The sequence below is a fragment of the Lathyrus oleraceus genome, chromosome 3 (assembly GCF_024323335.1).
Source record: "Lathyrus oleraceus cultivar Zhongwan6 chromosome 3, CAAS_Psat_ZW6_1.0, whole genome shotgun sequence".
Taxonomy (NCBI): domain Eukaryota; kingdom Viridiplantae; phylum Streptophyta; class Magnoliopsida; order Fabales; family Fabaceae; genus Lathyrus; species Lathyrus oleraceus.
Window position 1 is genome coordinate 467,755,175 of NC_066581.1, and position 26,922 is coordinate 467,782,096.

Consider the following 26,922-nt stretch of genomic DNA (forward strand, 5'->3'; position numbering starts at 1 on the left):
CTACATGTTGAAGCTGCTAACAAGAACATCAAGAAGATTATCCAGAAGATGGTTGTTACGTACAAAGATTGGCATGAGATGCTGCCATTTGCTTTGCATGGCTATCGTACATCTGTCCGCACTTCAACAGGGGCAACCCCTTTCTCTCTTGTATATGGCATGGAGGCTGTGCTCCCCGTGGAGGTTGAGATACCATCAATAAGAGTCTTGATGGAAGCCAAGTTGGCTGAGGCTGAATGGGTTCAAAGTCGTTATGACCAACTGAATTTGATTGAAGAGAAGAGATTAACTGCCATGTGCCATGGTCAGTTATATCAGCAAAGGATGAAGAAATCCTTTGATAAGAAGGTCATGCCTCGTGTGTTTCGAGAAGGTGACCTCGTGCTCAAGAAAGTTTTGTCTTTCGCGCCCGATTCCAGGGGCAAGTGGACTCCAAACTATGAAGGTCCATATGTTGTTAAGAGAGCCTTTTCAGGCGGTGCTTTGATACTTACAACTATGGATGGGGAGGATTTCACTCGTCCTGTGAATTCAGATGCAGTCAAGAATATACTTTGCCTAAAAAATAAAAACAGAATAACTCGCTAAGTTGAAAACCCAAAAGGGCGACTTAGGCAAAAAATGAGCGTCTCGGTGGATTGAAAACCCAAAAGGGCGGTCTAGGCAAAAGTTAGAGACATAAAAAAAAATGAATGAATATATACATCCCGCTAGATTGAGTACCTCACCCTGGGGCAATCTATGCAAAAATTAGGGATTTGGCAAGTAACTGCATCCTGACAAGACTTTGTTCTACAAGCAGTCATCTGTCAAAGATTCTCGCTCAGTCATCATCAACTGAAGCTTCAAATACATTGGATTCAAAGTTGGTGGAGAAATGGTCATTATGTTAAATGTAGCCCTTTTTCCAATATATATCACCAAATTCAAATTTGTAAAGATCCATGGAGTCTTGCCATTTGCGGACTACCATTCTATCAAATAAATTTGAGCCTTTATCCAATTCTTTGCATTCTTACTTGTTTCTGTTCAACAAAGGTTTGCATGTTTTAATTGATAAATATCATTGTTTTAAACAAATAAAGTTTTTATAAATTGTTTTTAAACAAAGTGAACATTCACAATGACTGATAGGATAAACGGAATGTCCTCAGTGCTCTCCCAAAGATAGTACAATCTCCAAAAAGGTAAGATATTTGTTCATATTTCTGGAATATTTGTATTCTCTTCATCATCTTTCAGGTTGTCTCCTCAGCGAGCACAGAGAGGGTGATACATCATCAAGTCCCCAGAGAGTCTGGAGTTTCGGCCTTGATCTTTTGGGAGATATGTATACCTCTATTCTCAACTCCCTAGTGAGTCTGAGTCTAGCATATGTGTTTTATCAATTATATGGTTGTCATCCCTCGCGTGGACTGACCTAAAATCCCTTATAGATTGATATGTTGATTATTGGAACTTCTATTTGGTGGTTGTTCCCCACAGAGTTTCATATCTTTCCTTGATAAGTTCCTCAGTAGAGTTTCTTCTACTACGAAATCTTATCCGTGTTGAGCTCCCCAGTAGAGTTTCCTCTACTATGGATCTTTTTTCTGTTCATCAGCAAATCCTTGGCGGTGGCTCTGTAGCTTCCCCTACGGAGCAATTTGTTCCTTCTCCCAGTGACAGAGATGTTCCTTCAGCGATTAGAAGAGAATGCTTGATTGATGTGTTTCTGTTTGGTGGTTGTTCCCCACAAAATTTCATATTATTGTTGGTAGAGCCCCGACAATTGGCAGTTGTGACCTTTGGGCTGATCCCCAATGATGGTCTTTCTCTCTGACAGCGACTCTGCTTGATCCCCAGCTGCAGTCTGCGCCTCCTGGTATTTGATGCTCCATACTAGAATGAATTTTTGCCTGTGGGCCTGGTTTTTCTCTTTTTAAGATGTTATACCGGATGTTTGTCCATTGATTCTTGGACCTGTTTGTGTTAGATATGTCTGTTTGTCAGCATTAATCATACATAAACCACGCATATACATGCATATTTATAGGATTCAGATATTCATGATGCATTCTTTGCCATATATCTTTGCTTGTTATCTACTGCTAGTGGTGAAATGTTCTTCCCCAAGCAGATGTTGGTGTCTGATCTCTCCAAATAGAGTCAGCCCCATAGGCATAAAGTGTCTATCTTTCCTTCTATATTCCCCACTGAGTTATGTCCTCATGGATGATTATTATTTCAGTTTCCTCCCTAAATATGTATTGGGATGGAATTACTCCCCTGAGTTATATCCTCATTGGGTTGAGTTTTGCTTCATTGTGTCTCTCTAGATTGTTCCTAGATTGACCCCTTTCTTGTTATTTCCGGTGCAGTTCCCTCCGGTTCAGGTGATCAACTATTCAGTAAATAGTAATTGTTCATCTTTTCCCCACTGGATCTTTGTGGCCTTCTACCCAGTAACCGGTAGTTGTAAGTCCTATTTCTGTGGTTTTCTACCCAGTAACCGGTAGATGTAATCCTCTCTTTGTTGGTTATCTTTATCCAATATTCGGTATTGATATTCTTTCATTTTCTGAGTATACCACCCAGTAACCGGTGATATATCTCCTGGATCATTGCTTTTGTCAATGTATCCCCAGCGAGTCATCTTTCATTTACCCTTGTTTGGTAATGATTGTTTCTCCCTTGATTGGTCATCATTTTATACCCAGTAACCGCTATCCCGATGTCCTTTCTTTTTGGTCGATTTATCCTTTATTAACCCAGTAACCGGTAGTGGATAATATTCCATGCGGGTGTATTATCTACGTTTTGACGGTAATAGATAATATATCTCATGCACTCTTCAGTCAAAGTTTTTTTCTTCCCCAGTTGAGTAAGATTCGTATTTCCTTATGGAATCGAATGTCCATCCTGTAATCGAGTTTACTTTTTTCAGCCCTCCTTTCGGATGATGAGTGTCTTGGAAATATTCCCCAATTCACGCCTGGTTGGTCACCTATTATATGCCCAGTAACCGGTATCCCTGGTGTTCCTTCCTTCTGCTCCCTATTATGACTTTTTTGTCCCTTGTGGAGTCATATTTTCCTGAGTTGAAATATATCTTTTAGGTTTTCCTCAGATATTTGGATGATGGATATCTCTCACCCTTATACCGATCTTAGATATTCTTTCTCCCTGAGCGTGTTATTCTCTCACCCTTATACTGGTGATTTGACCACATGTCTCTCTTTGAGTTTACTACCCAGTAACCAGAAATACCTCATTTGTTGCTTCCTCAGATGAGTCCTTATTGGACATCCCCACCTGAGTCCGGATTTTTACCCAAGGAATCCTTTGCGGGTAGTTTGCTGTATTGGCATATTCCCCAACACACGCATCTTTGCGTCAGCTCGAGTATTTCCAATGATTTATTTTCATGGAATCCCTTCGTGTCTCCCAGCAAGTATTCAAGTCGTGACCTGCTCACGCATGATTACCCTATTTTCCCCAAAGTCTCTGTCACCCTAGTAAGTGTATTACTCCCGCGGATTTTTAGTTTCTCCTGATTTCTTTTTCCTCTGTGGCCATATATCCCCATAGAGTATTAACTTTTGCATGCATACATCTGCATCATGAGGTCTCTTAGGGACCAAAATTCGTCTCTTTGTTATTATTTAAGCCCATTCTACCACATCGAGACGAAGATTTTAACCTTCATATCCCCGGCTAGAATGACCTTAAATAGGGGCATCTATAAGACCCTAAGATCCCTCATGGCATCACATCATTGCTCATTGCATTTGCCTCAAGGATCATAGCATCTTGGCTCCTTAACCCTAGGGTTGGGACTTGTGTAAGTTTGGTTTGAGACCACCAAGCATGCTTGAATTGTACATTATTGCTTTTCTTATTTTGTTTACTAACCAAAAGCACACAAATATGTCACTAACATCTTTTGTTTTGAAGTTTAAGCAATCATGTGATCCATTGCTCCTAGGAGGCTCCTATGTCAAAGAAATAGCCAGATGAAGATGAAAGCAAGCATGAAAATGGTTCCAAAAGCTCTCAATCATCATATATGTCTCCCAAGTATCTCAATTTTCCAATTTTATCAAGGTAAACCAAAGGGCTTGAGGCTTGTTTCTCAAGGAAACCCTAATTCAACTGTGCATTGACTATGCCTTGCTCATGAAGCAACCTCAACCTATGATCAAATTCAATTAAGGGAAGTTATTTAATTCATTATTTTATGCATATATGAGCTTATGTGAGTATCCTCAATCATTCATTCATCAAGATTTGAAGTTTGGACTTGAGAAGTTGACCAGTCAAATCATCTGACCAAATTGAAATCCACTAAGACCTAACTTTTGATGTGTTTGTAAAATGAAGATGGCCCCAAAAGATAAAATGTTCTTAAGAACCATATGAACAACTTTCATGTTCATCAAAAGTTCATTTGAAACTTGGAAGGTCATCATTCATTTAGAAACATTATAGGTCATTTTGACTGAAACCCTTATTTTGGGTCAACTTCCCAAGGACCTAACTCCTTCATTTTTATGATTTTGAGGTGAGACCAAGTGAATTGGAAAGCTTAAGATGTATACTTCAATTTTTGTGTTGGACAAAATTTCATAATCCTAAAAGAAACACATGTGATAATACAAAACATTATAGGTCACTTTGGACCAAAGCCATTGAATCTTGAAAAAGTCCAACTTCAAGTTCCCATAACTTTCTCATCAAAAATCTAAATGATGAAAAATTTAAGTCCCAATTGATCATCTTGAAAATATCTACAACTTTTATGTTGGAGGTGTTTCCATTTGAGCCTTTAATCATTAAAATAGAAGGGCTTGAAGTTGGTCACTTTTGACAAATTTTTCAAAGACATGTTTTGTACATCAAACTTCATGACCGATTTTCACATTTTTCCAAACTCCAAATGAATTTTTTCCCAACATAACTTTTGTTCCTTATGTCAAGACCTTTCCAACCCTTACTCACATGCCTATGTTTGGATTTGTTATGTATGACTTTCGAAGAAGGGAACATTTGGGCCCAAATATGGAATTCACATGAAACCTTCATGCACAAGCAATTTCCATTCAATCTGCACGTCCAAACCTTCTCCAAATCAATTCAGCTTGCAATTCCATTTGGTTTTGGGCCTCACATGCGCCTGTACAGGCCCATGCATGGAGGACCCAATGATCATGCACACAGATTCTATTCACCTTGCCTTGCACTTTCAGATATCTGAGTATTCTTTTAACAGCTGTTAAACGAGATTCTCTAGGATCTGATTGGAATCTGGCACAGAGACAAACACTAAAAAAAATATCAGGACGTGTAGTAGTCAGATAGAGAAGAGAGCCTATCATACCACGATAGAGCTTCTAACAAACCTTTTGACTAACTTCTTCGTTTTCCAGAATGCAAGTTGGATGCATAGGTGTCTTAGCAGGTTTGCATTCCGCCATTTTGAATTTCTTCAGATTGTATTTTATGTATTTACTTTGATGAACATAGGTGGCTTCTGAAGCTTGATTGATTTGAATTCCTAGAAAGAACTTTAGTTCTTGCATTAAGCTCATTTCAAATTCTGCCTGCATTAGCTCAAAGAATTCTTGACATACAAAAGGGTTAGCTGAACCAAAAATAATGTCATCAACATATATTTGGCATATCATGAGGTCGTTATTAATGTTTTTACAGAAGAGTGTAGAGTCAACTTTCCCTCTAGTAAAGTCATGTTCCAGAAGAAAATTGCTTAACCTTTCATACCAAGCTCTAGGGGCTTGTTTTAGTCCGTACAAAGATTTCTTAAGTTTAAAAACATGTTCTGGATAATTTGAATTTTCAAAACCTGGAGGTTGATTGACATACACTTCTTCTGATATATAACCATTAAGAAATGCGCTCTTGACATCCATTTGATATAGTTTGATAGAATGATTTACAGCGAATGAAACAAGTAAGTGAATAGATTCTAACCTGGCGACTGGGTGTCGCACCTCAAAAATGATGATAATGCGATCCCTCGCGATAGGACGCGGAAAACAAATGTTGTTCGAAACAGAGTCGCCACCAAACTTTATTTATTCCAATGAAGGAATAGGAAAATATCGAGAAAACCTTTATAAATAAAAATAATGGTCGTCGCAACCATATTCGGGTTCGGGAGTCGATTACGCAAGGGGAAGGTATTAGCACCCCTTACGCCCGTTGTACTCAACGGGAACCTCTTAGTCTGATTTTTCTATTTGACTGTTAATTGACTGTTTATCTGCTTGCTTCGAGTGATTAGAATTGATGATAGATATGGATGAAGACCTCAGGAGGGGGAAATGGGAGGTTTTTTATTAGTGTGCTCGCGAAGATACAACAATCTCCTGCCTACGTATCCTTATAGTGCAGTAAGGAAATCAGAGCATTCGTAGTTCGGGCTACTACGGATATTTGGTGTATTTGGTTTTGATGAACGACTGTGTAGGTCGGCATTCTAACGGCTAAACACTGACTTGTCTACTCTCGGTGGAGGCTCTAGCACTGGTTTGTTGTGCGCATCAAAAAGGATTAACAGTGTTCTTTTGAAAGGAGTTTTGGTCACGCGGGGGTGACGAGTTGAATTGATGTGTTTGGGTGTTTTGATTTGGTTTCGATCGCGCGGGGGCGAGAAATTAGTTTGATTTGTTTGAGATGTTTTTTGAAGAACGACGAAAGATTGAGCAATGTGGTGTACACCAATCGTCCAATTCTTTCGAGGAATAATAAGGCGACCGCCTTCTAGTCCCTTTTCGTTCGAATTATTTTGAAAGTTTGTTTGTGGATGTTGAATATGCACGGTAGTGAGGCGTACGCCTCCTACTTGCTTATTCAAAGAATAACGAGGCGTACGCCACTTATTCCCTTATCCAAGTTTATTTAGCGTGTTTTAGTCGGAAGTCGATAATTTGTGCAATATGGCGTACGCCAATTATTCAAATAATCGAGAGAGGGTGAGGCGTACGCCTCCCCTCTCTTATCATCCGAAGTTTAAATTGTAAAAGATATGTTTGGATGTTGTATTCGATTTGTGAAGATAGTTTGAATTTATTCGATTGTGTTTTAAATTTGATGACGAAAATTCGAGCAATGTGGCGTACGCCAATTATTCGAATAATCGAGAGATAATGAAGCGGATGCTCACTATTCTCCTTTTCATTCAAAGATTAATAGAGCTTTTAGAATTTATAATTAATTGGGGGAGTGATTTTAATTTTATGGAGTTTTAGGGTTTTAAATGAATGACGAAAATCCGAGCAATATGGCGTACGCCATTTATTCGAATAGTCGAGAGATAGTGAAGCGGAAGCTTACTATTCTCCTTTTCATCCCAAGGTTTATGTTTGAAAGAGAAAATCCTTTTGAAGTTGAATGGTTTGAAAAATGATTTGAAGTTGTGTGATTTAAGATTTAATCGGGTGACAAGAACTCGCGCAATATGGCATACGCCAATTATTCAAGTGCTTGAGAAATAGTGAAGCGTACGCTTCCTATCTCCTTTTCATCCCAAGTTTATGTGTAAGAGAAAATTCTTTTAGAAGTTGAATGGTTTGGAAAAATGGTTTGAGTTCATGTTTATGAATGAAATGAATTTTATTTAGTGTATTATTTCATCTACTCGATTAATCAATAACCAAGTAGGTTTCATTGTAAGAAAGCCCAAGAGTAAGCTATGTGAGATTGATGGCGATGCATAAAAGCGATCGACTTACAAGGGTATTTGAAAGAGGGCTCGACTTTGAATCGAGAATTGTTGTTTATGCTTTTTTTGAAATTGGTTTGTGTTGGTGATGAATTGATATTGAATAAAATTAAAGATGATGATATGAAATAGTTTTTGTTTGAAATAATGTGAAGTTGTGAGAGTGGGAAGAATCGATCAATTTCTTTTTAACAAAATTAATTTATTAAAATTTGATTAAATCGATTAATTGAATTAATTAAAATTAATTATCAAAATTATTTAATTAAATCAAATAATTAAGTTAATTAAAATTGATTAATTAAACTAATTAAAGATTTTAATCAATTTAATTGAATTAAAAGAGAAAGAATGTTTGATTTATTTGTTTGAATTGAGCCGGTATGCTCTTACCGGTTTGTACATAGCGACCATGGAATTAAAAAGTCGTATGTGAGATCTAAACGCGGTGAAGTCGTACAATTGATATATTAGAATTTGGATGGTATATCGACATGTAAAAGTCGAATCCACTTATTTAATCGGGCGAGCATGGGACAAGATAATAATATAGCTCTATTTTCATATTTACATAGCGACCAAAGCTAAAAAGAGTGTCATAACAGTAGCATAATATATCCTTAAAGCGCAGTATCTTATGATTACCTACAGGATTGTTGCAACATCTTAAGCAGTATATGCATTAGCAGTACATGCACTACCAACATATATATTTTCCCAGAAATTTAATAACCTGGACTCAAGAAATCCAACAGCAAAATCGGAACGGAAACAACTTAGCATTTGAAATCATCAAAAACAAACCTACACACACCAATTGAATATATGACTAAAGTGACTTTAGTAACAATTTCAGAGTTTAATGTAAACCCACATTCTAAACAAAATGTTGACCGCCACAGACCAACCAACTTCTGCAATACTAAATGCGCCCGTCTCTATTAGATGATAACAATGAATCCACAGGGAAAAATAAGACACAAGAAACCTACTATGCATAACACTTATTCATCCTAACGGTTAAAACAATGCTTATGAAACAAAATCAATATCACAGAGACCCAACTTTACACAGAATCTTGCAGTAAAACAAATAACCAACATAATAAAAATATGGCCTTAGAATGCCGTTACCCATAATGCTAATGTTGATGAGTTTGCGCCACTGTAGACTGAGCTTCTTGAAGATGTCAGAGTCGGTGATTTCCAACTTGAGCTCGGTTATGGACAGGTGGAAGGAGGAGCTCGCGGAATGCTATTGTTATTGGATTGCTGTGCTGTGGCGGCGAATCCAAAGGAGCTTCGGAGGGTGGAGAAACTTCGTGACGGCGTATCGGCGGCGGCGAAGAGAGTTTGTTGGTGGGTTTGCACGGCGATTTGGGTTTGATGAAGGTTGCTACTATTGAGGGGTTACGGTAAGGGCGATGAAGGAGGGTTTTGTGGGTTGTGCGAGCTTGAGCTCGTGGCGGTGGAGATCGTGGATTCGCCGGTAGATTCGCGGCAACTGAGGGTTTGAAGAGGTTTGAAGATGATTGACGGTGGAGTAAGGGTTTATGGTGAAGGGGGATTTCGATGGTGGAGTTAATGGGGGATCGCGGTCGGAGTTTGTGAGGTGTGAGCGACGGTAAATGGCGGCTGAGGGTTTTGCCGTATTAGGAAGGTGATGATGGAGAGGCTGTGTGAGTCATGCGGAAGGTTGGTTTGAGCGATGGCGATGGTTGAAGGTGGTGGCGGAAGGAAGAAGATGAAGACGAGGGTTTTTCGGTTGTGGAGGTTATTGAAGGGTGACGATGAAGGAGGGTTGTTTATGGTGTGTGGCGGTTCGATTTGGGGAGAGTGAAGAGAGATTTATTTGTGAGGATGAGGGAGTGTTTTTTGCTGAGAGTGTGAGAGGAGAAAATGAGGGAGTTGTCAGCGATCGAGAGAGAATGAATAGTGAGTGTGTGTTTGTACAGAATGGAAAGAGGAGAGAGAGGGTGAGGTGGCGCGAGGTAAGAGAGATCCTGAGAGATATTTGAGAGATTTTTCAAAGATTTTTTTTGTGAGATTTTTATGGATTGGGTGGTTAGTCGTGAGAGACGTTGAGAGAGAGATATCAGATTTTTTCCTTCTTTTTTTTAGAATCCAATGTAGGAATATATATATTTTACACTCATTATTCATTTAAAGAAAATAAACTCATAAAATTTCTAACTAATATTTAATTTGAATAAATTTTAATTATTTTAAATAAATAACTAAACCCAAAAAATATGAATCGATTAGAAATGGAAATCGAGTACAAATTTGTTCGGAAAATTGAACCGGTCACACTAAAATTGTCAGGACAAAACATACTTATTAAAAAATACAGTTTTTTCGTCAAATTCTGAAATAATCTTGTATCGGTTAAAAGACTCAGGTGAGTCAAGATATAACTGAAACAATCATTGTTGATTTTGCCTGTTCTTGAGAAATGATTCAACTGATTGGTCTGTATTTTCAATAAATTCATTCTGTCAGAATATTTTAGGTGTTATTCATGATTCAATGTACGTCATGCTATGCATATGATGCAAAAATAAAAATGAAATCGATTGTATGAAAAAAATTAAATATGCCCGGACAAAATTGGGGTATGACATTGGGGAAAAGGTTTTGTTGTAGTTAATGCCTTCTTTTTGACTATACCCTTGTGCCACCAGTCGAGCTTTGTTTCTGACAACTTCGCCTTTTTCATTTAGCTTGTTTCTGAACACCCATCTAGTTCCAATAATGTGAGTGCCTTTAGGTTTGGGAACAAGATCCCAGACGTCATTCTTTGAGAATTGATCTAGCTCTTCTTGCATGGCTAGAACCCAATCATCATCTTGAAGTTCCTCATTACAGGAAGTAGGCTCAATCAAAGATACTAGCCCTAGAGGAATTTCTTCAGGTACCTTGAATGTTGACCTAGTTCGGATAGGTTCATCTTTGTTTCCCAGAATCAACTCTTCAGATATGTTGGGGAGAATTTTTGATTTCTTTTGGATCACTGGGGCTTTAGTTCCTTCTGAACTTTGTATATCAGATACTTCTGGTGCTTTGATCTTTTCGTCAGAACCTGCAAGAGTAATCTCCAGATCTGCAAGTTCAACTAGCTTTGACTTTTCATGGTCAAGCTTATCATCAAATCTGACATGAATTGATTCTTCCACAATTTTGGTTTCGGTGTTGTATACTCTGTAGCCTTTAGAGCGCTATGAGTATCATAACATAATACCTTTTTGTGCTTTTGAATCAAACTTGTTCAGATGATCTTTAGTATTCAGAATAAAGCAAGAGCATCCAAAAGGATGAAAATAAGAAATGTTGGGTTTTCTTCCTTTACACAATTCATAGGAAGTCTTTTCCAGAATATGTCTTATGGAGATTCTATTCTGAATATAACACGCTGTATTTACTGCTTCAGCCCAAAAGTGCTTAGCCACATTTGTTTCATTGATCATGGTTCTGGCCATCTCTTGGAGTGTCCTATTCTTCCTTTCTACAACTCCATTTTGTTGTGGAGTTCTAGGACAGGAGAAATCGTGGGATATTCCATTAGAGTCAAATAATTCTTCAAAAAATTTATTTTCAAATTCTCCACCATGATCACTTCTGACTCTGATGATTTTAGAGTCAAATTCATTTTGCACTTTGGAATAGAAGCTAGTGAATACAGAGTGAGACTCACTCTTGTGCGTTAAGAATTTTACCCATGTCCAGCGACTAAAATCATCAACAATAACTAGTCCATATTTCTTCCCATTGACTGATACCGTTTTAACAGGACCAAACAAATCAATGTGAAGAAGTTCTAGAGGCTTAGAGGTAGAAACAATATTTTTCTTTTTAAAAGATGATTTTGAAAATTTTCCTTTCTGACATGCTTCACATAGAGCATCTGAAGAAAACTTCAGCTTGGGTAGACCTATGACTAACTCGAGTTTATTTAGCTGAGATAGCTTTCTCATATTAATGTGGCCCAAGCGTCTATGCCATACCCATTGCTCTTCATGAACAGACATTAAACATTTTATATTTTGTTCTTTTAAGTCTGAAAGATTTATTTTATAAATGTTGTTTTTCCTCTTGCCAGTGAATAGGACTGTTCCATTGTTCTGATTAATTGCTTTACATGTTTTTTGATTGAAGATTACGTCATACCCGTTATCACTCAATTGACTTATTGATAACAGATTATGCATTAATCCTTCTACATAGAGAACATCAGATATAGAGGGAAGAGTAGCATTACCAATAGTTCCGGAGCCTCTGATCCTTCCTTTTTGATTTCCTCCGAAACCTACGAAGCCTGCATCTTTAAGTTCCAGGTTTTGGAACATATACTTTCTTCCCATCATGTGTCGCGAGCATCCAGAGTCCAGGTACCATGACTGGTGTCTTAACTCTGCTACATAAGATATCTGCAACATAAACAATATTATCCTTTGGTACCCAGAATCTTTTGGGTCCTTTGTGATTAGTTTTCCCAGAGTTTCTTAACACTTTGGGTTTTCTAGCGTTATCAAAACGTTATGCTTGTGTATGTGTATAGTGATAGGAAAACGGAGATTTAGGTTTGTCATTAGTAGAAGTTTTATCTTCATTAGGATCATACCCAATTCCTCTTCTATTGTTCTGACTGACCCCATAAATCATGGATGCCATTCTGCTTCTCTCTATCCCATTCTTCAGAAACTTTTGAAAAGATTTTTCATATTCATAAATTATTGTGTTTGAAGTTTGTGGAGCTTGAAATAACGCTTCTTCAAGTTTTGAACATTGTTTATTTGTGGGATCTCTTTCTAATGTCAAAATTTGGTTTTCATCTTTTAGATCTGAAACCGTTATCTCAAGTTTACCACATTCTTCGAGGGTTTCCTCAAGCACCTCTTTTACAACTTTAAATTTTTGTTTAAGTTTCTGATATGAGTTTAGAGTTTCAGATAGGCATGATTCAAGGTCAGAGCGAGAAAGATCAGAAAATACATCTTCAGATTCAGATTCTCCATCTGAAGTATTCCTGGAGGTGGTAGCCATGAGTGCCACATTTGCCTGTTCATCAGAGTCTGATTCTGATGAGTCAGATCCACTGTCATCCCAGGTAGCCATCAGTCCCTTTTTGGTTCTGAAGGAACTTTTCTTGAAGTTCTCTTTTCTGGAGCTTTCTTTCTTCAACTTGGGACATTCGTTTCTATAATGACCTGTTTCCTTACATTCATAACAAGTTATATCTTTGTAAGATTTACCTTTTGAAGTTGGTTCTGATCGATCTCCTTTGGATCTTGGTTTTCTGAAGTTATTATTCCTTTTTCTCCAGAGTTGTTTTACTCTTCTGGTTAAAAGGGATAATTCTTCCTCATCGTCAGAGTCTTTCTTTTCAGAGTAATCAGTGTCTTCTTCTTCAGCCTGGAAGGCTTTGTTTCTATCAGACTTGCGTCTTTCTGATATGGACTTTAGTGCTACAGACTTGATCTTCTTCTGAGGCTCATCTTCCTCCAGTTCTATCTCGTGACTTCTGAGTGAACTGACGAGTTCTTCAAGGATGATTTTGTTCAGATCCTTTGATAGTTTTAAGGTTGTGACCATAGGTCTCCATTTCTTTGGCAAGCTTCTAATGATCTTTTTGACATGGTCCGCAGTTGTATATCCTTTATCTAGCACTTTGAGTCCTTCAATTAAAGTTTTGAATCTAGAAAACATCACCTCTACAGCTTCATCGTCCTCCATTTTGAAGGCTTCATATTTTTGGATTAGAGCCAGAGCCTTTGTTTCTTTGATTTGAGAATTTCCTTCGTGAGTCATCCTCAAGGAGTCAAGTATTTCTTTAGCTATTTCCCTGTTGGTGATTTTTTCATACTCATTGTAGGAAATAGCATTGAGAAGTATCGTTCTGGCTTTGTGATGATTCTTGAATTCACGCTTCTGATCATCTGACATTTTGCTTTTGGGAACAGCAACTCCAACATCTGTCATAAGTGGTGTGTAGCCAATTGTGACAATGTCCCAGAGATCAACGTCGTAGCCCAGAAAGAAACTTTCAATTCTGTCTTTCTAATAATCAAATTTCTCTCCATCAAAGACTGGAGGTTTAGTGTTGTAACTATCTCTTTCATTGGTGTTGGCCATAGTTTCTCACTCTGGATCTCTCTACACTGTTAAGTGTTTGATTAGAAAATCAATAACAGAGCCGAAGCTCTGATACCAACTGAAGGTGAGAAAAACAAGAAGGGGGGGGGGGGTTGAATTATTTTTGAAATAAAAGCTTTTTCAAAGAATAAGAACACACAAAATTTTATACTGGTTCGCTTGAAAAACAAAGCTACTCCAGTCCACCCGGCCAAGGTGATTTCGCCTTCAAAAAGGACTTAATCCACTAATCTTGAAATATTACACACCCAATTGTCTAAGAGAATAATCTCTTAGCCCTCTCAAGTATACAAACTGCGCAGAGTCACTTGAGGAACACAAATAATTAAAGCCAAAAGAAGAATTGTAATGTAAAGTGCTTCTAACAGTAAGCAAGTATTACAGAAAAATATTAGAGCAAGAGATTTTCACGCAAGAGCAGTAACTCGTGAAAATTGAGAGAGAATGTGAATGATGTTTCTGCGCGTCTCAGGTGTGTCTCTCTAAAGAAGTAATCTGTCCTTTATATGGTAGTTGAGAAGGACCGTTGGAGTGATGACAGAATCTTGGTTTTTGATGAGTATTCAATGTCATTACTTCTGTTGTTTCTTTCTATAACCATTTTGTTCGCCTTTTAAATTTTTTCTTAAAATACTTCCTTTCCATAGTGAGAATTACTTCCGTTATGCTTTCTGGACTTGTGAATCTTCATCAGAGTCTTGATGTACCAGAGTTATTCTTCAGAGGATGATCACGTCTGACTTCATCAGAGCTTCTTAGAGTATTAGTCTTCTTAAGTGTCAGAGTCTAAGACCAGTAGTTTGTTGGAGCTTCTGGTTCCTTTTGCTGTCTTTCTTTGATCAGAATCAGATCTTCTTGGACGTACTCCTTTCTTAGCGACGTCTAATCCTCTAATACTTTGTATCTGACATACTTTGTATCTGTTATATGATCAGAGTCCTTCGTAACTGTTCAGAGTCCTGCATGAATGTTCAGAGTCCTGCATACTTAGAAAAAATCTCGTTAGAGTGCCATTTTTGGTTTCATCCTTTGTTATCATCAAAATCTTAGAAATCTATTATAGAACCAATTTTGTTCTTACAGAACGCATGCACATTCCAAAAATTGTTGAACGGGTAGATTTTCAAGGAATTGATTTGTTCTGAAACTTTATCATTGAGTATAATGAGGATTTAGTCAAACTGTTTTATACTGGCCTTGATGGAAAATTCGAGGGTTTTAAGTTTGCATGAAATATTGGTAATAGGGTTATTGAAGTGAATGATGATGTTTGGAAATCTCTATTTGAGATCTCTCCACTTGTGTCTCCTAATGATCTCAAGATTTTCGACATTGTGTTTGCTCCAGACTATGAGTTTAGGAATGCCTTAAACCAAATGCTGAAGAGACCGTTTTCTCCAAATGTTGTTCAGAGTAATCTATTCCCTGCCAATGTGACTACGAGTCTGTTGAAGCCTCTTGACAGGATTTTACATTGGGTTGTGACGCATATTCTGCTTCCTAAACAAGGAGGTTACTCCAGAGTGGACAAGTCCGAAGTACACCTGGTTTATATACTGAAACACAAGCTGAAAGTAAATTGGCCGCACTATGTTGCAAGTCGGATCTTTGCTCTAAAGGAGTCAGGTCGAGGCACTGCTCTCTGCTACCCTTCATTTATTCAAAGTATCCTAAACAAAGCTAACGTTTCAGTTCAAGGAATTCCATATAAATGTGTGACTTCAAATCAAGAGTTTTGTCAAAAAACATTAAGTTTGATGATGGGCTACACTTGGGATTGTACAACGCGACTATACAAGACCCGTAAACCAGTTCCAGGTTCTAATACTCGACATTTGGAAGATGATGATGAAGATGATGAAGACGAGGAAGAAAATAATGATGATAACTCTCAACCTATGGAGCATGACCAACAAGTCACTTACCATGGTGATTGGCTAGGTACTACTCCTGGACAACATCCATCCGATAACCAAGGTTGGGGAGAATGGCAACACACCGGATGGATCAGGAACCGTTCATCCTATATTCCTTCACCCTCTTTTTAACCTAAAAATTCTAAAGTGATGGAAATGTTGAGAAACATGCAAATACATCAGCAAAATTTTGCTACACTTCAAGAGGAGAGATTCACGGCCTTGCAGGATCAACTTCAGATTCAAGGTGACAACTTTGCATCTTTTGCTTCCCTCCAACAGGAACGGTATTCAGACCTAAGGAGTCAAATCCAAACCCATAGTGACAACTTCAATTCATTTACCTCCACCATCATGCAAAGGATTGATAACACTCATCGCGCTCTCGCAGGATCCATTAATACGCTTAAGCAGAACGTCATTGACTTAACCAACCTCTATCAAGAAGAGAGACCTTCGCGTTCACCTTATGGCTATAGAGGCATAAATGACCCGTTCCGAGGGAGACAACCTTAGATGATTGTTTAATTCAATGCATTTCCATTTCCCTATGTTTGCATGTTATTGTACTTACTTATTTGTCTTAAAGTTTACGTTGAACAATTATGTCAATCTTATTTACTTATTTTCTTTAGCCCCGTGTAATATTTATGCCTATACTTCTTCCATTGACTTCATGTTATGTGCATGGTTGTTGATGACTATATGTTGTAAAGTCGTTGACTAAGTGCTTATGAATATCTTTATTTCATGTTGACCGTTTCATTGTTTCTTTTTGATATTGACAAAGGGGTATAAGCAATGGAAACACAATATCTGATTTAGAAGATTTATAATAGCAGAATGTTTGAAGGCATGCATAAAATCAGGGGGAGGATGTCTATCTAAGTACGCGATTGTGCCACGGTTTGCCATCATCAAAAAGGGGGAGTATATGAGGGAAAATATGCCTAGTCCTTATTTTAAAGATGTCAAACCTTTCTAGTCACCCATAACGTGTACTGTGGACGGTATCATCATATCATAGAATGCATTCATCCTCTAACATGTTCAAAATATAAGTTCAACGTGTCCAGGCATATATGAGCATATCATAGATGTGAATCATGCACTTGATCATCGTTAGTACCCTAGGTTCATAAGAGATTGATTTAAATTGGTCAAAATACATCTCAAAAATCATTTTTGAGAGTTTAAGAATTGCGAGTCGACTCATGACTAAGAGCATAACTCTCGGGTCTGAACAGGTCGAGTCACAATTCGACTCAATCCTGGGAAAAGTGAATGAGTCGACTCATCCACATGTTGTGTCGACTCATTGCCTATTTCGATTTGAACCATGTAGCCACAGGTCTGAATAGGTTGAGTCATAGGTCGACTCAACCCTGGAAAAACTCTATTTGAGTTGACTCATTCCCTGTTTGAGTCGACTCATCGCCTGTTTTACTTGAATAATTTTGCCTCGGGTCCATACAGGTCGAGTGACCTGTATGAACAGGCCGAGTGGTCGTTGCTTGGACTCAACTTTCAGCTGTGTAATTTTGCAAAATAATTATCTTATGTCTGTTATTTGGTCCATGCATCATATAAATATTCTATAGCCTCTTCTTCAACATCCAACAAGAAAAGTGAAAGATATACACCAAAGTGCTATTCATCTTTATTCTCCATTGCATTTCTCAACAAATACATATAACAATTTTTGTTGATCATTGTGCATTACTGTGGTGATAATGTCCAAATAGGATTGTGTAATCTTAGTTTGGGTTGAGGCTTTGTGTGAGTTTTTCTTGAATAAAACCATTGGGGTTTTGTCCTCCAAGAATTGGGGTTTTTTGCACTAACCTTTGCTTCACAGATTCAGCCGAGTGAAAAGTTTGAAGAACGGTGGGTTCGGTCAAACAAGTAACGGTAACCAGAGGACTGTGAAGAAAGCTTAGGGTTCAAGCGAATTGCAATCGAAATCAGTCGAGCTGAAGTTTTGGAGAACGTGGCATTCTTGCAATAAGGTAGCTGTAACTGGAGGTTTGTTCGAAGCGCTTGAAGGACTTGGTTCAACTCGAATCAAGGGGAGATAAGCGAATAGGATCTGCAACAACACTAGGGGTTTGTTGGTGGTGATCATTACTTCTCTTGTACAAACTTTGCAACTTGTTAATAAAAACATCTCAATTAAAGATTTAGAATTGAGGGCAGACATACCCTAAGCGAGGACGATAGGGGAACTGCCTCAACAAATCCAGTCTTGTTCTCTCTTTCTCTTATCTCTTTAAATTCTGCATTAATTATGTTTTGTATGAAATTAATAGTAAAATCACTTTGATTGCAACTGAGTAAAATTCTGCACATTCAATTTGAGTGAAATTGAAACTTGGTGTGGAGTGCTCACCAAGTGTTCGATAAAATTAATCTCACACAAATCTAGTAACATTTTACTTGCTCTCTTATTGTGTTAACGCATTATTAGAGGTAACGATATCAAGGATAGTGGTAGTTAATTGATTGATTTAGATAGTGGTTGATTATCTCTATCACAGTTATTCCATTCGGTTTCACGCATATCCGATCTTTCTATTAATGGATCGTTTAGCTGATTATAATCTAGGGTGCTTCCACAATCTTTGAAAACATTTTTAAAAAGTGCTAAATTTCAAAAAATGATCTATTCAACCCCCTTCTAGATCGGTACTATTGTATAACACTTGGAGCCCAAAATCACCTTCTAAAAAGAAGATTTTGCAGGCGTAATTCCCTATAACAATGATCCTTTGGTCATCACAACTCAGCATGCTAACAAGACGTGAAAAAATACTAATCCTGACTCCCCTGCAAATATTTTGCTATGGAGTACCATCCATGGGCTCCAGATAGATCCCCATAATATTGGATCTTTCTTGGAGGTCCCTGAGTGGTATGTCAGGCGAACTAGTACAGGTCAAAGACTACATCGCCCTTGAGACTATAATAGGCCCATGGACGAGTGGCAGGGCCATGAAGTAAAATATCTAGTAGTAGATGCCTTGTCCCCATGTAACTTCATCCTGGGGAGACCCGCCTTCAACCTGTTAGGGGCAGTCCTATCCACATGCCGCATAAGCTTAAAATATCCATTACCTAACGAGTGCGTTGGTACAGTAAAAGGATACTAGGAAATCACCAAAGAATGTTACCTAAATAACTTTGAAGTAGCAAGGGAGCCCCTCACCCAGCTGCAATCCCTCGCCCTGAAATGGATAACTTCTATACGAAAAGACGTGACCCAAGATTGGGAGCAGAAAGTGAAAGAATTACCCCAACCAAAGATATGAAAGAGGTCCATATCGGTCCCCTGCCTCACTAGGTCACAAAGCCGGACACCTCACTCTCAGTATTTGAAGAGGAAGATTTGATAGCCCTACTCAGAAGGAACATTTACTTGTTCGCATAGACTCCCTCAGATATTCCTGGCATAGACACTAGAGTGGTGTGCCATCTCCTTGCCATATATCCCTCGATCAAGCTGGTGTCTTAGAGAAAATCAGATGTTGGTGAAGAAAAGAGAGCAACCATTAACGAGGAGCTTCAGAAGCTGATTATTGTCGATTTTATAACACATTAAATACCCTTAGTGCCTGGCTAATGTGGTTTTGGTAAGGAATACATCAAACAAGTGGCATATGTGCTTCGACTTCACCGATCATAATGCAACATGTCCCAAAGATCCTTATCCCCTTCCTAATATAGATCACCTGATTGACGGTTCTTCGGGCTACAAAATGCTACATTTCATGGATTCCATAGACGACGTTCATGTTAAATCATGGTAAATACTACAACAACGTCATGCTTTTTAGGCTCAATAACACTAGCACAACCTACCAACGATTCATGGATACGGTGTTCACAAGGAAAATATGACACAACCTAGAAATTTACATTGATGACATGATTGTGAAGAAGTAAGAAGGTGAAAACCATGCAGCAAACTTGGAAGATATCATGGGATTAGTCAGGGTCTACAACATACGCCTTAATCCAACCAAGTGCTCATTCAACATACATGTGGTAAAGTTCTTAGGTTTCATGCTCACCAAACGGGGCATAGAGGAGAATCCAGATAAATGTCAAGCGATCATAGACATGAGAAGTCCCTCCAATGTCAAGGAGGTGCAATAACTAACCGAGCGCTTGTCCACCCTCTCTCATTTTCTTTCCTGTGCATGTGATAATGCTTTCCACTTCTTCTCCATGTTGAAGACGAAGGAAAGGTTTGAGTAGACCAGAGAATGTGAGCACACATTCTTTAAGCTGAAGGATTTTTTAATGTCATCGTCCATTTTAACATTCCCAACATAAAGTTCTCTACTATATCTATTTATCTGCCGCTGACCAAAATGTTAAGCACAATACTGGTTCATGAAACAAATATGGTAGAGTGATTTGTATATTTTGAAAGCAAAATGTTCAAGTATGCGAAGGTCCGCCATCATAAAATAAAAAGGATCTCATTCGTGGTTGTGGTGACCGTAAGAAATCTTAGGCCTTATTTTCAAGGACATTGAATATTGGTGAAGATAGACTACCTTATACGCCAGGATTTGAAGGATCCAGGCCTAGCCAGAAGAATGATATCATGGACAATCAAACTATATGAATACGACATTCAATACATTCACAGAGGAAGCATTAAATCACACGTCTTAGTAGATTTTCTAGATGATTTCAGCATGCCTATTGGCGACCAGGTTTCCCCCGCATGGATCTTATAAGTAGATGGATCCTCTAACATCAAAGGAAGAAACGCTGAGATTCTGCTAGAAGGACCAGAGGACTTATTGATCCAACATTCATTAAAGTTTGAATTTATTTGATAGGCCACTGATCACACTGAATCACACCGCGTATTTGACTCGGATTGCACATGTTTATTAGGTCCTTTTTTTTAATCATTTTGCTTGTGTTATGCTTTCTTTTGTGTTGGTTTCAAGTATTTAGCTCTTTTAGGATCTTTTTGGAAGAAACGAAGCAAAAAGACCAAAAAATTGGGATTTTCGGCAAATATTGTACTCGTGGCGTTCTGCATAGCGCCACCTTTGAATTCCACATCCCACTAAAGAGAAGTTGAAGGGCATCCTGGTCTTTGCATGCTGTTGAGTTCCTCTATAAATAGGTCTTTCTAGTTCACTTCCAAATCATCCAACTTAGTTTAAAACACTAAGACTATAATATCATTTGTAAAAGCGGTAATCCGTCACACCGAGGAGTTATCGCACCTTAGTGTAATTGAGTTGGAGCACTTTGATTTTGCCGTCATCTTTATTTTCAAAGTCTAAGGTTCATTTACTTCCTTGTACCAGATTTAAAGCCTCCGTTTGGAGCAGGTTCTAATTTAATCGCCTTTTTATTTTACTTGCCATGCCTTACTTTATTTAATTACTTGCCATGCCTTACTTTATTTAATTTCCTGCCATTGTCTTTATTTAATTTAATTTTCTCTCCATTATCTTTATTGCCCATTTTAATTGTTTTACACGCTTTACTTGTTCTTCAAGCCTTACATTCTAAACTTCTTTTCATCATGTTCGATATCATTGTATTTGTTTGTATTACCATGTCTGGCTAAATCTTTCAAAGGTTAGAATGTAAGGATCACGGTTAAAGAGATGTTTCACATATTGCATCTGTAGAAATGCTTTAGGGGCTGTTTTGATTTTTAATTCGAGTTTTCTGAAACAAACTTGGTTAATTTTAGCTACTCAAAGAGTGTGAAAGCACCCTGGCTTAGTTAATTAGGAATTTTTATCACTTTAAGGAAAAAAGATTTTTGAAGCTATTTTCGGACGCGTTGATAGATTTAAAATCAGGAAACTCCTTGGGTAAACTTTCCGAATCAAAATTACTTTTCAACTAAGCTTACGAGTCTTATTTCTTAAAAATAGGTTTACTACTTTAGCATTCTGCGCACCTTTTATAAGTGACAATAAAAGGCCTTAATTTAAGGGTAAACTCGATTCTGAATACGCGAAAGCGATAGTTCCTGTTAAATGGATTCTTTTCAAGAGTAGAAAATATTGCCCCATAAGTAGTTCTATTTAGACAACCGAAGCATCGTTTTACTGACGTGAAATACATTCAAGCATATCTTTATCTGCATTGTATTTATCATTTTCTTTATTTACTGTTATTTTACGACATCAATATCTCATTTGTACCGCCTTAGATAAACATCGTAACAATATAGTCGATAGATTGACGATTTGGTCTCTGTGGGATCAATAATCTTTTATATTACTTTGATGCGATTCGTGCACTTGCGAATATAGCGATCAAGTTTTTGGCGCCGTTGCCGAGGACCAACTTCGTCAAATTTTGTACCCTGTTGTTACACCGTCTAGACTATGGCATTATTAGCCGGTAAATGCGAAGGACCCGTAGTACCGAAAATTTAGTAGATCCTTTAGCAGAATCCGAATATTACACTTGTACGCGCCTCTTACTCGTCCGAATTAAGAAAGTTATGGCCGAGACTCGCGACCAGAGACCTCTTAAGGAATTTGCCCAACCCTCTGACGAGGAACCTAGTTCTAGTATAGTAAACCCCCTCATTCCTGCCAATAATTTTGAACTAAAACCATCTTTACTGCAATTAGTACAACAGAACCAATTCACGGATCTCGCTACTAAGAACCCAAATCAACATTTAAAAGTCTTTATCCAACTGGCCGACACCTTTAAATCCAATGGTGCTTCACCTGATGCGATTCGTTTAAGATTATTTCCTTTCTCCCTCAGAGATAGAGCATGTTCGTGGTTAGATTCACTTCCAGCTAACTCAATAACTATGTGGGAAGACCTTAAGAGAGTATTCCTTGCTAGATATTTTCCCCCTAGTAAGACTGCTGTTCTATGAAACCAAATAACTAGATTTACTCAAAACCAAGGAGAATCACTTTTTGAAGCTTGGGAGAGATACAAGGAGCTGTTAAGAGTCTGTTCACACCATGGCCTAGAACAATGGCTGATCGTTCATACCTTCTACAATGGACTCCATTATAACACAAAGATGTGCATCGACGCTGCCTCTGGTGGCGTGTTGATGAATAAACGTTACCCTGAAGCTTGTGACCTAATTGAGGATATGGCCCAAAACCATTACCAATGGGGAACTGAACGGGCATCAGTAGAGAAAAAGGAGACCCAAGGTGGAATACATGAGATAAGTTCTATGGACATGATGCAAGCGAAAATGGACGCTTTAGCCCTTAAGGTCGGACATATTTCTAAAAACTCTAACATCGCAGCGGTAGTCCACACAGAGTGTGAACTTTGTGGATCTAAAGGACACGAATCAGTGGAATGTAACCTTTTGAACAACCTGAACACCGACCAAGTGAATTACGCCCAAGGTAACCCATTTTCAAACACTTACAGCCCTGGATGGAAGAATCACCTGAATTTTTCCTATAAAAACCAGAACCCTATCCAAAATTTTACACCTCAAAGACCACAAGGTTTTCAAGCCCTAAAACCAAATCAACCTATGCAAGCTGTGCCCCAGAAGCCTAACCTTGAGAAGATCATGTAGAACTTTATATCAAGCCAGACTCAGCAAAATAAAGAATTCCTAAACCAGAACATTCATGTAAATGAACTGATAACGCAATTAGGGACTAAGGTTGATCAGATAATTACTCATAATAAGATGCTTGAAACCCAGATCTCACAGGTAGCACAAAACCAAGCCCCACAAACTACGCCTGGAGGACAATTCCCTGGACAACCTCAACTCAAACCTCGAGGGCAAGCTAACGCTATTACATTACGAAGTGGGACCGCTTACAAAGGGCCTTATAACCTAGCAATGAGCGAGTCCAAAGCTTCTAAAGAAAATATACCTACCAACCAAGGAGGGGAATCGGTGGAACCCGAAAAACAAACCTACCAAGAAGGAGAAGCCAAGGATTAAACTTACAAATCACCACCCCCGTAAAAACCACCAATCCCATATCCGCAAAGACTTAAACAAACCAAAATCGATAACCAATACCAAAAGTTTATAAAAGTAATAGAGAAGCTTCATGTTGAGATTCCTTTCACCGAAGCCATCATCCAAATTCCATCCTACGCCAAATTTCTCAAACACATCTTAACCAACAAGCGTAGGCTTGACGACCCCAAACCCTTGGAATCCCAATTTATTTCCGAGAATAAACTTGCTAAGAAGGAGAAAGAGTCATGTGTGTTGGTGTAAGCCCTAGAGGCTAATACTTTTGGTACTTGTATCGAATTATTTAATAATAATAAAAGGCTTTTTCTTTATTATGTTTGTTTAATAAAGTCCCTAGAATAGCTAGTCCGTTTAATGTATCAAGTGTGACTTAATCATGAGATCACATTAAACATAAGGACACTATTCTTAAAGTATCCGTAGTCGAGCTTTATTATGAAGTGGGATAACATTAAATCATTAAGACTATTATGTATATAGACTGATGATCACATCTCATGGATCATGGATAAGGAGTTATCAAGTCTTAAACATAGGTATGAATATTAAGAGTAACATTTATACTGGATTAACCCGCTATGAGAATACTATATAGAATGTTATGCAAAGTGTCATAAGTTATTCTCATGGTGATTATGGTGTATACCACCCTTCGACCTGAAACCACTATGGACCTTAGATGTAGAGTCGAGTGCCTTGTTGTTGATCAAACATTGTCCGTAACTGGATGACCATAAAGACAGTTGATGGGTACTCCACGAAGCATGCTAAGGGACAAGAGTGACCTAGATGGAATTTTCCTATCCTGTGTAACAGGATAAATGTCTATGGGCCCAATATTGAACTGGACAAGGATGACACGATCTATGCCTTGTGTTCAATATAGACATAAGGGCAAAAGGATAATTGTACACATAAGTATTATCACAAAAGGATTTGTCAGATCACATGACATTTTTGTGTCTTGGGTAGCTGTGATGTGTCGCTAGATACCACTCACTGTTTATTATGTTAAATACGTGATTTAATATAATTGCCAATGCCGCGAAAACCTACAGGGTCACACACAAAGGACGAATTGATGAGAGATAGAGTAACTAAGGAACAACGTAAGGTACGGTGCACTTAAGTGAATTGTACAACATCGTAAGGTACATTGTACTTAAGTAGAATACAAAATATGGTAAGGTACCACGCGCTTAAGTGATTTTGGCATATTATACGATATGGGCCACATACACTTGAGTGGGCTTTTTAGCTTGCAGCCCACACAAGTGGTTCTATAAGTAGAACCCTTGTGTAGAAGCATTAGTGCAGTTGCAATTTCGTTTCTCTCTCTCTCTCTCACTCAAAGCCTTCATTCGTAGTAGCTAGCACTGAGATTAAAGGAATCCGTTCGTGTGGACTGAGTAGAGGCGTTGTCATCGTTCAACGTTCGTGGTCGCTCCATAGATTTGCATCAAAGGTTACAATCGCCACAAGAGGTAACAATTCTATCACTGATCATGCCCATTCGTAAGGATCACTAAAGGAGAAATTTTAAATTCCGCTGCGTTATGGATCACTATTCTACTTCAATGTGATCGACAAAGCTTTCATAGACTTAGGCGCTAGTGTGAGTTTAATGCCCTTAGCTGTGTGTAAAAGGTTAAGCTTAGGAGAATTACAACCAACTAAGATGTCCCTCCAATTAGCCGATAGATCTGTTAAGTATCCTGTAGGCATATTAGAAGACATCCCCGTTAGGATCAGTCAACTTTATATCCCGACAGACTTTATGGTCATGGATATCAAGGAAGACGACGATATCCCTATCCTTTTAGGTAGACCATTTTTATCAACATCCAGAGCTATAATAGATGTTAAAAGAGGAAAATTAACTTTCTAAGTAGGAGATGAAAAGATAGAGTTTATTCTTTCAAAGTTCCTGATGGCACCAATCATAGGAGACGCATGTTACGCGATTGATATCATAGATGAATGCATAAGGGAATTTAGTCAAGAAGAACCTATGGTCGAACCATTTTTAAACCCGAATGAAAAGGATGATGAGCTAAAGGAAACGGAACCTCACACTAACGAATGTTTGGCCATTACTCCAGACCTTTCACCAAACTCTTAAAAACCAACTCAAGAACTTAAGGAATTGCCCAAGAATCTAAGATACGAGTTTTTGGATAAAGAAATGAACCGCCCCGTAATAGTTAGTGCCACCTTAAACCAAGACGAGACAAACCAACTCTTGAATGTTCTAAGAAGATAACCCTCTGCCTTAGGATACAACATCTCTGATTTAAAAGGTATAAGCCCATCCGTGTGTATGCACAGGATCTCGCTAGAGGAGGATTCAAAACCTTCCAGAGAACATCAGAGAAGAATCAACCCTGTAATGAGTGAGGTGGTAAAGAAGGAAGTCCTTAAACTGCTAGAAGCTGGTATAATCTATCAAATCTCCGATAGTAAATGGGTAAGTCCTGTACATGTGGTACCCAAAAAGGGAGGCATCACAGTCGTGCATAACTAGAAGGGCGAGCATGTGGCTAAACCTATAGAGGGCGGATGGCGTATGTGCATAGACTATAGGAAACTCAATAAGGAAACTAGGGAAGACCATTTCCCCCTTCCATTCATAGATCAAATGCTTGAGCATCTTGCCATACACTCTTACTTTTGTTATCTGGATGGATATTCTAGATTTTTCCAAATACCCATACACCCCGAGGATCAAGAGAAAACAACCTTCACCTGTCCTTACGGAACATTTGCTTACAGACGAATGCCGTTTGGACTCTATAATGTGCCAACTACTTTCCAATGTTGTATGATGTCAATCTTCGCAGATTATCTCGACGAAATTATGGAAGTTTTCATGGATGATTTCTCGGTATGTGGGTTTGACTTTAAGGATTGCCTCATTAATCTTGAGAAAATCCTAGAAAGATGCGTAGAAGTTAACCTTGTATTAAAATGGGAGAAGTGCCACTTTATGGTTAAAGAAGGCATAATGTTAGGACATATAATATATGAAAGGGGCATTGAGGTCGACAAAGCAAAGATAGAAGTGATAGAAAACCTTAACCCTCCTAAGACTGTTAGAGAAGTCCGAAGTTTTCTTGGACACGCCGGTTTTTACCGACACTTTA

General features: G+C 38.3%; 1 non-coding gene across 1 annotated transcript; it reads right to left on the minus strand.

Annotated features, from left to right (window-relative positions):
- Nucleotides 1–22,672: 22,672 nt before the first annotated feature.
- On the minus strand, nucleotides 22,673–22,779 carry LOC127134002 (small nucleolar RNA R71). Its single transcript, XR_007807786.1, has one exon. It is a non-coding gene; the product is annotated as a small nucleolar RNA R71 (small nucleolar RNA).
- Between the last annotated feature and the right edge of the window lie 4,143 nt (nucleotides 22,780–26,922).